We start from the raw sequence: 15,787 nt of genomic DNA on the forward strand, positions 1-15,787 counted from the left end.
TCTGCCTCTTGTGCTAAATTGTCCCTGATCAGGTTAATCATTTGAGTCTTTACAGCTGTCATCTCTGTGTCTTGGGCATCATTTTCTGTTTCTATTTTGTTCAGCAGACCATTGGTGTTTCGTAGCTCATCCTGAGTGAATCTCAGTCACCCTCAGCTCCACTACCATGTCTCTGAGTTCCCTGAACTCAGCAGAGACGTCCAGCTGGGTAGAGACTTAAGCAGCAGCATCAGCCCCAATGCTCTGGCTCTCTGTGTGGTCTTTAGTCTGAGATCCACACACGGAGACCAGCAGCCCCAGCAGTGTGATGACAGCCCTCATTTTTAACATCACTCTTTCCCTTTCAGTAGTAGTAGTAGTTGAAGTAGTACTTTATGAGACTCAGTCTGTGAACACACTCGTTTTTATGTTATTTAGTAATTACTTATAGAGCTTTCATCATTTTCGGGGTGAACTTGAGTCCAGGGACACTGATATGGTTATTCAGTTATCAGTGTTGTGGGGAAGTGCCAGCCTGTCACCCATCATGTAGGGCAGGTAGTGCTTCATGTCCTTATTTCACCCCTTCGTCTTAGACTTTAAGAATCACATCTATTCCTTCTGTAAATGCTAGTGAGGAGGTAGTTATCACCAAAGACAAATAGTAAAAAAATAAGTACAAAAACTGTTGAAGAGTGAAGGCTTTCCTTGAGGCTTAAATAGTTTAATTGCTTTTGTGAAACTTAAACACCTGTCACTGGTAGGATCAGTTAGGTAAGATGTGGGTGCATGTCCTTATTCAGCCTCAACATTTAAAAATAAATTATTTGAAATTAATTTGAATAATCTTGTTTCCTTGTCAGCACTGTTGACATCATTCATGCCTGAACCTCTGGAAGGGGAGAGAAGAGAGGAAGAACTCAACTTTATTTACCAGTACTGGGAAGCATGTCTGCCAGCCAGTCACCTATCCTATCCATGCCAAGGCTGGGTGGAGTGGGGTGGCTCTGAGAGGGAGGGGATGCTTAATGATGTGGTGAAGGTTCCAGTATTCAGCTGGATGTAAAAATGTGCCTCAGGCTGTACTCTTGTCTTCTGTTACACTTCCTCTGCCATCTCATGACAGCAGGATATTGCATCATAGCTGTGTTATTTGATATTCAGGCTGTGAGAGTGTCACATATTTGACCAAAGCATCACACTGTGCATGGCCTAATGCTTTTCAGAGTTCTCTCTGTGTCTGTGCAGTGGGCTTTCTGTGTGGTCTGCACATGGTATAGCCTTTTAAACGAGTACTGAAGAGGGTCCTACTAGTACCTAGCCAGCTCAGTCAGCCACTCAGTCCAGTGCTAAGTAGGGCTGATGTGTACAGACCCTGTGTTGAGACAGACCCACTCAGTCATCCTTTATTGAGTCTGAGTGTATTAGTAAAACATATGAGTCGCCAGATTGGCATCTATGAAGTAACACACTTCTGAAGTAACTGCTTCTGCAACTAAACTCCTCACAAAAAGTTCAGAAAACTTTTCTTCAGTCGATTATCCCTCCCCTTTAATAATACCAATTGGTATTGTTTTGTATATCGTTGGAAAGCCTGATTAGTCACCTTTACAACGAGGTACAACTTGTAAGGATCGTGCATTCGTGGAATGAGCAACACAGCTAACCGTGTGGGTAGCGGCTCAATTTTTTTTGCCAAAATCCCCTGCAATATTCTTCTGTTGGTATTCACTCTTGTTTTGAGTTGCTTGGTGGATGATTCTCCCACAGTATTAAGGAAAAAACAACACATATTGACGATTTTTACACTTTATTCATTTTACACTGTCAGGGACCTCAGTAGCATGTGGAAGATCCATACGCAGCCACAACAGCTTGGCACTTCCTGTGGGATGGCATCCCATTCCTGAACCAGAATTTGTAGCGAGTCAGCCAACATGGTTGCATTGGTCACACTGGCACGTACAGCACGCCCAAGCTGATCCCACAAGTATTCAATTGGGTTGAGGTCTGGACTAATGGCAGGCCATTCCATCCTCTCCACTCCCAAGTTCTGGAGGTACTCTGTGATGATCCTGCCTCTGTGGGGACAAGCGTTGTCATCCTCGAGGATGGAGTTAGGTCCCAGATTCTGGAGATATGGGATCGCCACTGGCTCCGGAATCTCATTCCGATATATCTCACTAAATTCCAATAGAAGAATATTGCAGGGGACTTTGGCAAACATTTTTGGGCTGCTACCCACATGGTTAGCTGTGTTGCTCATTCCACGAATGCACGATCCACATGCTACTGAGGTCCCTGACAGTGTAAAATTAATAAAGTGTTAAAATGGTCAATATGTGTTGTTTTTTCCTTAATACTGTGGGTGAATCAACAAATCCACCAAGCAACTCAAAACAAGAGTGAATACCAACAGAAGAATGTTGCAGGGGGTTTTGGCACATTCTTCTGGACCGCTACCCACACGGTTAGCTGGGTTGCTCATTCCACGAATGCACGATCCTTACAAGTTGTACCTCGTTGTAAAGGTGACTAATCAGGCTTTCCAACGATGTACAATACAATACCAATTGGTATTATTAAAGGCGAGGAATAATCGACCCGAAAAACGTTTCCGAACTTTTATTGAGGGGTTTGTGTGTGTGTGTGTGTGTGTGTGTGTGTGTGTGTGTGTGTGTTAGTGTCTGGGGTCATCTTTCACTTGTGTCCTATTCACCCACATATTCCCCAGTGTGTGTTTGGAGTCCATGACAACCTGTGGTGGAAGCAGAAGACAGACCCACTCACTCAGTTGTGCTGATGTGTACAGCCCCTGTGTTGAGACAGACCCACTCAGTCGTCCTTTATAGAGCTGCAACGATTAGTCGACGAAATCGACTAAGCCGATTGTGAAAAATGGTCGACGCGGATTTGTGTCGTCGACGCGTCATATAATATTAAAAAAATATATATATATATATATATTTTTTTTTTTTCTTTGCAGACGCTAACAGAGCTACCGGTACTTTTCATTCGGAATTGCATATAGGAAGTGCGAAATAGCTGCGAAAAGCGAATTATTCTGAGATGGCTCATGTTACCATGGAAACAATAAACAAAGCTTGGTTTAGCAGCTGCTGCATATCAGATATGGCTAACAGAAAAGTTTTTCTCAATGATGGTCAATTATTAGTAGTTTAAGAAGTACTACTACAGTATTTCAAAGAGAATGGGCTGTGGGAGCATAAGAACAGTAAGTGTCTTGCAGTGTAAGCAGCAATTATCATAGAAATATATCTATAACTTATTGTAAGGTTTACTCTTAAATGTTTGAAAACAGAACGTCTCATGGAGGATGCTTGCTAACGCTATTTCAGTTATGTTAAGTGCAATGCGGTAAATCAGTGAATTATCAGAGTAGCCTGTATTTTCGTTTGTTCTGAATAGATAACCTCCTCCACTTAGCAATCTTCAAACAAAAGATTGTGGATTTTTTTTTAATTTGAATGTCACCTGCAGCTCAGTTATGTTGCACTTGCAGAGGCTTGATTGCTATTTTGAGTTCCTTTTAGCACTTTCTCTTTACTTTTATAAGCATATTTGCACTCTTAATTTGTATTACTATTTAATGTATTTATTATGATGATTACATTTGTATTAACTTGTTACTCAAATACATTTGAAATTCAAATTCCAACATTTTGAATCATTTTTTAAATGTATGGAAATAATCGTTAGATTAGTCGATTAATCGGAAAAAAGTCGATAGATTAATCGATTACCAAAATAATCGTTAGTTGCAGCCCTAGTCCTTTATTAAGTCTGAGTGCATTAGTAAAACACAGGAGTGGCCAGACTGGCATCTATGAATGAACACACTTAAAGGCAAATGCTTGGCTGCTTCTGCAACTGTGTGTGTGTGTGTGTGTGTGTGTGTGTGTGTGTGTGTGTGTGTGTGTGTGTGTGTGTGTGTGTGTGTGTGTGTGTGTGTGTGTGTGTGTGTGTGTGTGTTAGTGTCTGGGGTCATCTTTCACTTGTGTCCTATTCACCCACATATTCCCCAGTGTGTGTTTGGAGTCCATGACAACCTGTGGTGGAAGCAGAAGACAGACCCACTCACTCAGTTGTGCTGATGTGTACAGCCCCTGTGTTGAGACAGACCCACTCAGTCGTCCTTTATTTAGTCTGAGTGCATAACTAAAACACAAGAGTGGCCAGACTGGCATCTATGAATGAACACACTTAAAGGCAAATGCTTGGCTGCTTCTGCAACTGTGTGTGTGTTTGTGTGTGTGTGTGTGTGTACAGGGGCAGCCCTAGCACATTTGGCCCCCCCCCCACCCCCCCATTGCAACTTTCAAACGCTATTTTGCCTTGTAAGACTGCAATTATTTTACATAAACGACTAACGATCGCAGCAAATAGACTGTGTTACCGTCACACACCTGTATAAACTCAGTCCCAACACAGAACAACGACATGCAATAAGAACAGTAAGGAACAGGTACATCGTTAGTGCATCATCACACATAGAAAAGTATATGCGCCCGCCGCACGGCATTATGGGGCGACTATGCCGGCATGTCACAGTATGTATTATCATTATTTGTTAAATTTAGCTTTGTGGTGAAATGTATTTCCTCGCTTCAATGTCGTTAAAAGAATACGTTACTTTGCGCATAGGCCTATGTGATATTGTTGGAGGAAGTTTGATTTGTAATTAGTTGCAACAGACGAGGACCTGTCGAGCGGCTGTTCCCATAAATCCATGTACATGTTCGTCATTCACAATAATGTTTGATAACCCCCTGAAGAAGTTGTATTAATGTTTTCCCACGTGTTGTCTATCTGCTCATTATACACTGTTTCTCCAAAATCAGTTTGATCTCTGAAATACTGTGTTCATTAGTGTTTTCATGATAACATATTGTAGCAACCCTTAATGTGTATTGTACATCATAAGTGCACTTCCCTGCACCTTGCGGGGTTGCAATATCATTAATTAATTTCACCTGTCTTTACGACGGTAAAGAGGTATATCGATGAGTTCTGTGATCCGGCCCGTCCAGTCATGCACGCCGTTGGGGTTAAGCCTCTTCAGAGGATACACACACATTTGCACCAAATGCCTCGCTATGCTAGCATGATCTAACAACACCAATGAAGAACATAACCCTCCGTTTTCGAGTTTTGGCTCATTTTACCCTAATGTTAGATTTAATTTTTTATGTCAAAATATTGGTTGGATATATAGAAGGAGCGCCAACCTATTCGTCCGAAAAAAAAAAAAAAACTAATTGTGTTTTTTTTTCTTTTTTCGGGCGCATTATTTGGCGCTCCCCCTCTAGATGGCGCTCTAGGCAGCCGCCTAACCCGCCTGTATGAAAGGCCGCCCCTGTTCGTGTATGTGTGTGTGTGTGTGTGTGTGTGTATGCCATTGATTTGATTGACTGTGTGTGTCTGGGGTCACCTTTCACCTGTGGCTTATTCACCCACATATTCCCCAGCGTGTGTTTGGTGTCAATGTCAACCTGTGGTGGAAGCAGTTGTTGGTGTGTGTGTGTCTGTGTGTGCATGGTGTCTGTGTGTGTGTGTGTGTGTGTGTGTGTGTGTGTGTGTGGGAAAGTACTCATGATAGAGAAATGTAAAACTTAGAGACTATAATCATGTATATGTGGTTATCACAGACCTTTCTGGCTTCGTATGTGGGGTTAAAACTTTAGTGTCCGTAAGCAGAAGCTCGAAAGAAAGACTACGTGTTCTTCTTTTCTACATCTGGTACACCCAAGCGTTGCAAAAAGCATAGTAAGATGACCTGGGACGTGGGAACCCACCATGTGGTTATCTCTGCTGACATAGTGCTTTGGTGTCAGAGAACGGCAACTTCAACCTATATGAACCTGGTGTGATGTGTTCAACTTTGCTTCTGTCTTGTCTGCCCAGTCATGAGTGAGGCCAATATGCAGATTGAATGAAGAGAGTCCGAGGTAAACTCTAACAACTTGTTTTGGACAGTACTGGCTGCTCTGACTGGGAGCCTGCTTGCATGTCAACAGATTCTTTATTTAAATGAGTCAGAAGGAATACGTTTAAAAAGCTGCCCCGTTTTAAAGCATGTGTACTGCACACTAATATTTTAGTTCTTTGTTTAAAGAAGAGGTTTAATAATATTGCTTTACAGGAGTGAAGATAACACTTTGTAAACATTTTGTAAACATTGGGAGAGTGTGGTACTCCAGCTGTCTAACCCTAGTTACACATGTGACCTCACTATATTATTGATTCAATTATGTATTGAGAGAGAGAGAGAGAGAGAGAGAGAGAGAGAGAGAGAGAGAGAGAGAGAGAGAGAGAGAGAGAGAGAGAGAGAGAGAGAGAGAGAGAGAGAGAGAGAGAGAGAGAGAGAGAGAGAGAGAGAGAGAGAGAGAGAGAGAGAGAGAGAGAGAGAGAGAGAGAGAGACATCTGTGAGCAGAAGTTACAAAGAGAGAAAAAAATGAACAAATAATGTCATAAATTGAAAGACGACTCTTGACTATAAGACAAAAACGAAATATGTGAATCTGTGTTGATAAAGCATTGCTCAATATTTCCAATGATGACACAGAAAGATTACATTTTAAACGTGCTTTATTTGAGCATGATCATGAAGCATATTATTTATCATTTGACAACATGAGCAGTTGAGCAGTGTGTTCCCTTCAAACAGTAAAGAGCAGGAAGCCACTGAAGGTGCTGTGGTTATTAACACTATCAAAGAGCCTGAAGCCTGCAGGGAGTCTCATGTTAACTACATCTCCCACCTTCAGCTGCAGAGTTACACCACTGGAGAGATAGGAGTGTTGGCCATCGGTATCGTACTCATTCAAATACATGAGCTGCTCTCCATTCTTAAACATCTTGATATACATTGGGCGTGTGGTTAGTACATCTGAGACTGTGAATCTGAAGTAGTAGACTCCCCTGACTGGAGCTGTGAAGAAGCCGGTAATGTTGCTGTAGGTCTGTCCAACATTGGTGATGATTTTAGTGAAGACCAAGTTCAGCTCAGTATTCCCAGCCTCTATGTGTCCTGAGTCAGTCAAACCTGCTGAGAATGCCACCTTGGGTTTCTCTGTAATCTCTTTCTCCAGATTCACTACTTCAGTCTCAGTGGCTGTCAGTCTGTTCTTCACTGTTGTCAGCTCTGAATCTTGTGCTGCGTGTTCCAGTTCCATCTTCAGGTTCATCACTTCAGTCTTCATAGTGGTCAGATCTGTGTGTTGTGCTGCAGTGTCTTTCTTTATGTGCTCCATGTCATTCTCAGTGGCCACAAGTCTCTCAGTAACTGACCTCAGATCAGCTGTGTGTGCTGCAGCTTCCTTCCTCAAATTCACCACTTCAGTTTCACTTGCAGTCAGTCTGGTCTTAACTTCTGTCAGCTCTGCCTCTTGTGCTGCTTGTTCCATCTTGAGTTTCTCCACCTCAGTCTCACTGGCAGACAGTCTGGTCTCCACTTGGGCTTCACCAGTGTCCATCCTGGTCTTCAGCAGTACCAGTTCTGCCTCTTGTTCGGCTTGTTCCTTTTTCAGGTTCATCACTTCAGTCTTCATAGTGGTCAGGTCTCTGTGTTGTGCTGCTGTGTCTTTCTTCACGTTTTCCATGTCAGTCTCAGTGACTGCCAGTCTCTCAGTAACTGACCTCAGATCAGCTGTCTGTGCTGCAGCTTCCTTCCTCAGATTCACCACTTCAGTTTCACTTGCTGCCAGTCTGGTCTTTACAGCTGTCAGCTCTGAATCTTGTGCTGCCTGCTCCATCTTGAGGATCATCACTTCAGACTTCATAGTTGTCAGGTCTGTGTGTTGTGCTGCAGTGTCTTTCTTCACGTGCTCCATGTCAGTGTCAGTGGCTGCCAGTTTCTCAGCAACTGACCTCAGATCAGCTGTCTGTGCTGCAGCTTCCTTCCTCAGATTCACCACTTCAGTTTCACTTGCAGTCAGTCTGGTCTTCAAAGTGGCCAGCTGTACCTCTTGTGCTAAATTCACCCTTTCCAGAGCCTCTACTTTAGTCTCACTGGCCACCAGTCTCTGTTTCACTGCCGCTAGCTCTGTGTCTTGCTTTTTATTTTCAGTCATTATTTCGTACAGCAGATATTTGGTGTTTTTTAACTCATACTGAGTGAAGTTCAGAGTAATTCTCTGCTCCAATAGCATTATTCCTTGCTTGTCTACCATATCTCTGAGTTCCCTGAGCTCAGCAGAGACGTCCAGCTGGGTTGAGACTTCAGCAGCAGCAACAACCCCAGTGCTCTGTCTCTCTGTGTGAAGATCAGTCTGGGTGCTCCGAGTCTGAGATCCACACATGGAAAGCAGCAGCACCAGCAGTGTGATGACAGCCCTCATCTTTAACATCACTCCCTCTCTGACACACAGTAGTTTTGTAGTAGCAGTAGCAGTATTTGCAGTAGTAGCAGTAGTAGTAGTATTTGCAGTAGTAGCAGTTGTAGTAGTTGTAGACTGTTGGTAGTCTCACTCCTGAGACACCCTCTTTTATATGCCTCAGCTAATCATTATGTAAGAAATGTCATGACGCTTTGGGGTTAAATAAAGTCCAGGGACACTGATCAAAATTAGAAACTGTAGATTTTCCAGGTTATATCTGGCTATCAGTTATCAGTGTTGTGGGAAAATACCAACCTGTCCCATCCAGAATTGTATGTCGGGGAAAAAAAAGTCTGCCCACTGCTCCTGGCTGCCCTGGAGGAAGGACAGCTCAGGATGGGTTAAAAGCAGAGGACAAATTTCCCTGGCAACCTCTTCTGCCTGCGTGTGTGTGTGTGTCCTGTGTCACCACCCAAAATGCATGTGTGTGTTGTTGTGTGTCGTGTTGTGTGACCATATTAAATGACTTTGACTCTGACTTTGAAAAGAGGAAATAGTTTCTTGATCCATAACGCTCTCATCCTTCTCTCCAAATTATTTTATCATCATGGATAACTTAAGTTATAAGTCACCCAAAAAACGCAAACACTAGTGACGAAATATAATCAGCATTGTCACATCTAACCAGTGAGCAGTACGAGGCGTTTATTCCTGCCTGTCACTCATGTCTCCTCGCTAAGACGGCATGCAGGCATGTGTTTAGTAGGAACAGCAGAGGGGAAGGGACGCTCAGCTTCAAAACAGCAAGCCGACAGCCAAATCCACTGACCACAGAGTACTCCTGTAATGTGTCAGAGTGTTATCAGACAAAACACTTGAAGACAAAACACTTGAACACCTCTTTATACACACACACACACACACACCGGACTGACATTATTTCAAAACATTTAACCACTTAGTCTTCAGGCAATTTTTTGCCATTATTGAGGTTTTTGTCCTGCGCCTACTCTAGAGAGCACAATATCTGATCAAAAAAAGCATGAAAGATGAAGGCTCCAGCTTATTTTTTGTAATGATTATGTCCATGCGCTTTGGTCACAGTCCGTTTGGAGACTCCAAAAAATACCTTTGGTTACCCAAAATGTATACTGTAATCAAAAGGTTTACTACACATGAACCCAAACTGGTAGAAGCATAATCTTGGTCTCAAATGAAAGTTTACCCCCCTGGACCGTCTTGTGAATCATTTAGACACACTTATTTAGGCTTACAGTATATGAACAATTGTCATCAAATGGCAATAATAATCAATTGTATTATTATTTATTTGTGGTTATTAGTTGTAATAACAACTAATACAATCTTATTAAAGGTAACATTTTTTTAAACAACTATTAACAATCGTTTTTTTTATCTTTCTTTTTTTTAATAATAATAACACATTATATTTATGGATTTTTGTGTTACCTTTAACCATGTACGTACCATAGTAGGCCTACAGGAACAGATTAGACTAGTTAGCTAGCTTGCAAGCAAGCCTTTGTAGCCAACGCACTATCAGAGATAGCTAACGTTAGCTAACTAACATTAAACTAGCTTAACCGAACTAAATAATTTCTAAAAGTATTATTACTAGTCATCATTCACCGTAGGCGATGCGTGTTGCTTGGCGCTTGGTGACGAAATGCCATGTATTTCTGAATGTTTTTGCTCCCCTTGATGGAGTCAGCAGAAGAATTTGCCTGTGCTGGTTTGACAACGATTTGGGCAACTCGTTGTCCACAATTCCGACATGCCTTGAAAACAAAACCGGGTCTTTTTCTCTTCGTCGACGTCCTCCTCCACCCCAAGCCAATCTAGCTTTCATTTTTGACAGTCGCTGGGTGTGTGTATTTTATGTTTTAGAACCTGAGATGGTGACAGAGACTGCGCTGATCCTTATTTCTCCTCACTCTCGAAGTCACAGGTCTGATTAGAAAGCGCTCCAAATATTTTTTGTTAGAACGTTTGTTTCTTCACGCAACAATCAGTCAAGACAAGGCGAAAATCAAAACATTAAATGGCAACTGACCGGGTCATAGGCTACGATGTTTTTGACACGTTCATTATTACAGAAAATTATGGGGGCATTTGTTTGCCCCTCTCCTAGTAATTTTCCTAGTAATTAATCTACATAGCACACGTGTAGGCTTACTAGCGAACCAAACTTTTTGTATCACGTGACCGCTGAGGGCATGTCGTGGTTCTGCCTCCTCGCATCGCGATGCAGGTTCGTGGCCCAGAGTGTCGCGATTTCTCGGTTCGATCCAATATCGTTACAGCCCTATTTACCACTGTAGTTGACCGGCAGCTTTAACACGATGGGGTCCTCCTTAAATTATATATTTCACATTCAGGCATATATTTAACAGCTACGCCATTGAGTCAGTACGTCAAAACGCGACAAACAAAATGTCGTCTCTATGACGTACCTAGCAGGTATGAAGCCCCAGCAGCAAATTTGCCCACACTTTCACTGATTGCTCACCACAGCTGCATATTGTATTATATTGGTATAAGATATAATATTGAGGTATTAAGTGCAAGTCTACACATATTTTATGAGATGGTTTATGGCCTTATGTTTAAGTCAGTATGTTTTGTCTTTTAATGAAGTACTAATGAAGACCATAGAAACCTAGTAATTAATTAGCTCTGTAAGCCATTCAGTCCTGTGTTGAGTTGGGCTGAGTTTCTTACAGTTTATGTGTTGAGCCAGACACACCTCTATTTCTCCATCCTCCCTTCTCTCTAGCTCCCTATTTCCCTCCCTCCTTCAGTCTTGTCTTCTTCCTCTCTTTCCCTCTTCCTGGTTCACCCCTGGTCCCCACTAACTATTTACCCAGAACCCCCTGTAAGAAATGTTTCCGCTGTGTTAATATGACTGATTTTGTGGGTCTTGATCTTTAGTTCCTCATTGTAATTAGTCAATGTATCCCATTTGGGAGGAACAATAAGAAAGCCACAGGAAGGAAATTACACAATTACAGATTCAGGCTCAGACAACAAGGTCTAACATTTAAGGCTGGAGGTCAGGCATTGTAAGGAGGAGGATTATATTAAGTTATAGTCTGTCTGTAATAGTGTCCAAATATAACAGAACGATTAAATGCAATCAATAAGCAGTGGTGCTTGGACACTTGTCTACCTGTCACCTGTCAGTCTTGTGTCCTAGCTAAGGCAGCAGCATGTGTGTGTTTGGGTAGAACACTAGAGGGAGGGTTGTGCTGAGTTTCAAAACATCCAAATGCTGTTTGGTCACAGTGTGGGCCACAAGTGTAAGTAAGACAGAAGAAGACAGATTACAAAGGCTAATTAGATTTTGTTAGACAAATCATGGACAAAGAAATATAAACTTCACAAGGACATACATAGGAGAACCCTGGTCAGGCTAATAAGGGACCTTCTGTTTGTTGCTAGGTTACACTGGTGACATTCATCACTTAACCTAAACATGAGCCAAAACAAGAGAGCACCGCCACACAAGCTTCAGCTATCAGTAAACCCTTCACTAGAGAACCGGTGCAGCAGGTGTCTTTTTTCACTCTTCTCTTCTCCTGTCTTGTCATCTGTTTTATCCTCCTTTTTCCTCTTCTCCTCTTTTGTCTCTCCCCTCCTCCATTGTATGTTCTCTCTCACCCTCTTCTGCTTGCTCCTGATTCTCTCTTCTCCTTCTCTTGAATTCAATTTAATTGAATTGAAACGTCTATCTTCCATTTCCCTTCTTCCCATCTCCTCTCTTCCTTTATTGCTTCTTTCTCTCTCTCTCTCTCTCTCTCTCTCTCTCTCTTCCTTCAGTCATCTTTACTTCCTCTCTTTCTGGTCTCTTTGTATTTACCGCTCATCCACCTCTGTCTGTAGGTTGCTATGGTGCTATGACACTGTTGAACCTTCCCTACAACAATTGTATTTACGTATACTGCTGCATAAAAGTGAATTCCACAAAGTGGAAATTACTCAAGTCTGACAACAAATGAAGAGTGAACTGCAGAGGGAACAATGTTGACCACCAACAGTGACTATGGAGGACATGGATTTTAAGGTGTAGTCCGTGACTAATCCAATACTCAAATTCAGAGAATTGCTCCTTACAGTCCTGTATGGGGCGCCGTTTGTAAAATGTTGCACGTTCTAAAATCCTGCTTAGTTTTGGCACATTTAGCATTATAATATGGGGGGGAAAAGCACGACAATATTCATATGTCACTTTTTCAAACATTTAGAGATAAATTCATGGAATTTCATGCAATAACTTTTCCAAGGATAATTTTTGGCAGTAACACAAAATTGTTAAGTAAAATAAATATTTCATCTAAATGTTACTGTTAAATGTATATGTTATATATAAATGCAAATGTTTATTGTTATATATAAATGAGTGAAGGTTAATCTTCACTGCCCCACTCAGGCGAAGCGTACAGGCTTAGGGGCGAAACGCTGGTGACCCTGAGATACCTGCTGAGGATGCAGAAGGGTTTCCAACAATGCGAATGCTCTGACCACACTGCCATCAAGGATTACGCTGTAACACCGAATCTTAGCTCCTGCAGTTTTCTGCTTGTAGCAAAGCATCTCTGATGTTTACTTCACCTTCACTGTCGTGACCATGGGGAAAGGCCCATTGGCGGTGGGGGAAGACCCACGGACATCCGAGAAAGAACGGATGACAGCTCGGAAAGACGGCACGCAATAGTGCTAGGGCTAGCACCCCGAAACACTGCACAAACAAGCTACAAGTACAATAAAGAAAAAATACCCCCAGGCAGACCGAGGAGGGGGGGAGGATAATCTGCCACTAGGAATGGATCACACGGCTAAAGACCCGGACAATGGCACAAGGACTACGAGATCGAATACGGCAAGACAGGAGGGTGAAGCCAAAAGAAGATGCAACATCTGCGGTGGCATATTCAAGAACGAACGTGGCGTCAAGATTCATCAAGGCAAGTCGAAGTGCAAAGAGCAGTTAAAGCAACGCAAAGCACCTGATACTACCCAGAGAGTTATCTCTGAGTTTATTAGCAGCGCTTGTCAGTCGGTGGAGGACCGGGGCCAGGAGGCAAACCACAGTGCTCTGGACCTCTCCGCTCAACCTGCCCAGAGCACAGGAAGAAGAGGGGATGAATCCGAAAGCCTAGAGGACTTCGTGAGGAAGCCACGGTTGAATCTACCACCAGCAGCGGACCGCAGATGGGCACGATTGGACGAAGACCTGAGCACCATCCTGGACAACACTCTGAAAGGAGATGCAACCAGGAAGATAAAGACCATGGTGCAAGTGGTGTACCAGGCATGCCAAGATGCTTTTGGTGTCAGGGAAGGGAAAACCATCAAGCTACCATCAGGTCCCAGCAGGAGACAGCGTCGGATCACACAATTGCGGGAAGAACTAAGGTCACTTAAGAAGAGATGGCGGAAAGCAGGCGAAGAGGAGAAAGCAGCCTTGAATGGGTTAAGCTCAGAGGTTCGAAAAAACCTGATCAACCTTCGCAGAGCAGAGACTATCGGGAGAAAGCAGAAGGAGAAAAGCAGACAGAGGAAAGCCTTCTTCACAGCAGGCCTCCTTGGGAAGCCCAAAAGCGGGAGATTGATGTGTTCTAAGGAAGAAGTGGAGGTCAGTGTGGCAGAGGCACATGGCGACCCCATCAGAGACGTACCACTTGGGAACTGCCCTTTCCAGCTACCAACACCTGAGCCACACACCCCATTCTGCATGGCAGACTTCACCCTTGACGATGTGAGGACAGTAGTGGAAAAAGCTAGAGCAGGATCTGCTCCGGGACCATCAGGAACCACTTACAAGATCTACAAAAACTGTCCACAGCTACTGAAGAGGCTGTCGAAGCTTTTACGGACACTCTGGAAGAAGAAGCAGGAACCAAGGAGCTGGACACTCGCTGAGGGCTGCTTTGTGCCTAAAGAGCTGAACTCCGCAGGGCTCGATCAGTTTCGAGAGATCTCCCTTTTAGATGTAGAGGGGAAAATATTCTGGTCCATCATTGCCAAAAGGCTAACTTCATATCTACTTGCCAACGAGTACGTCGACCCAAGTGTCCAAAAAGGAGGAGTCCCAGGATACTCTGGGTGCCTGGAGCATACATCAGCGATCAGTCAGCTCATCAAGGAAGCGAAGAGTAACAACAACACACTCTCAGTCGTATGGCTAGATCTCGCTAAAGCCTACCCAAGTGTACCTCACCAGCTGATCCGACATGCATTGGAGCACTACCAAGTACCAGCAGAGGTAGTTAACCTTGTGATGTCACATATGGATTCACTGAGCATGAGGTTCACTGTGGGAAATTTCACCACCAAATGGCAAAGGCTTGAGAAGGGCATCATGGCAGGATGTACAATATCTGTGGTCCTGTTCATCGCTGCCATGAACCTACTTCTGAAGGCAGGAGCAACGCAATGTAGAGGGCCCAAAGCAAGCGACAATACAAGACACCCAGCATGTAGAGCTTTCATGGATGATATTACAGTGATGACTCCATCAATCCAAGGAACACGGTGGATCCTTAGCTCACTGGAGAAAATGGCTACTTGGTCACGGATGCAGTTCAAGCCAGGGAAATCCAGAAGCCTGAGTATCCTGAAAGGAAAGCTGACCAAAAACATCTTCAACATTCAAGGCTCTGAGATTCCAACGATCCAGGAACAAGGGATCAGATGTCTTGGAAAGTTTTATGACAGCACCCTGAAGGACAGCGGAAACCTCAGAGACACCAAGGCTCAACTGAACATCTGGCTCAAGGCAATCGACAACAGCCAGCTGCTTGGAAGATTTAAAGTGTGGAGCTTTCAGTACGGCATCATTCCCAGACTGCAATGGCCATTCCTGCTGTACGACTTTCCAATGACTCAAGTGGAAGGGATGGAAAGAGTGTGCAGCAAATTCGTGCGGAAATGGCTGGGTGTTCCCCCATCTTTCAGCTCAGTCAATCTGTACAGTAAGACCTCCAAGCTTCGCCTACCAGTTTCATCGGTGGTGGAAGAATTCAAAGCCACCAAGGCCAGAGCAGTCAGCACACTCCTTCTGTCCAAAGACGAGAAAGTTCGGCACGCTAACAACACCATCAAGTGCGGCAGGAAGTGGAAGCCCCAGGAAGCTGTGAAGGAAGCAGAAGTGCACTGGAAACATCAGGAGATTGTTGGGGTAGTCTGTCAAGGGCGACGGGGACTTGGAAATTACAACGCCAAGAGATGGAGTAAGGCCAGCACCAAAGGTAGAAGAGAGCTAGTGGTGCAGAGAGTGCGAGAGACTGCGGAAGAAGACCGCCGTGTGAAAGCGGTAGGTCTCGCCTGCCAGGGGCAGTGGATGCAGTGGGACCACGCACTCGAGCGGCCACTGTCCTGGAAGGAGCTCTGGGGCACTGACCAGGGCAAGCTGAGCTTCCTCCTGCGTGCTGTAGCCGACCTCTTA

This window comes from Sprattus sprattus (assembly GCF_963457725.1).
Source record: "Sprattus sprattus genome assembly, chromosome: 5".
NCBI lineage: Eukaryota > Metazoa > Chordata > Actinopteri > Clupeiformes > Clupeidae > Sprattus > Sprattus sprattus.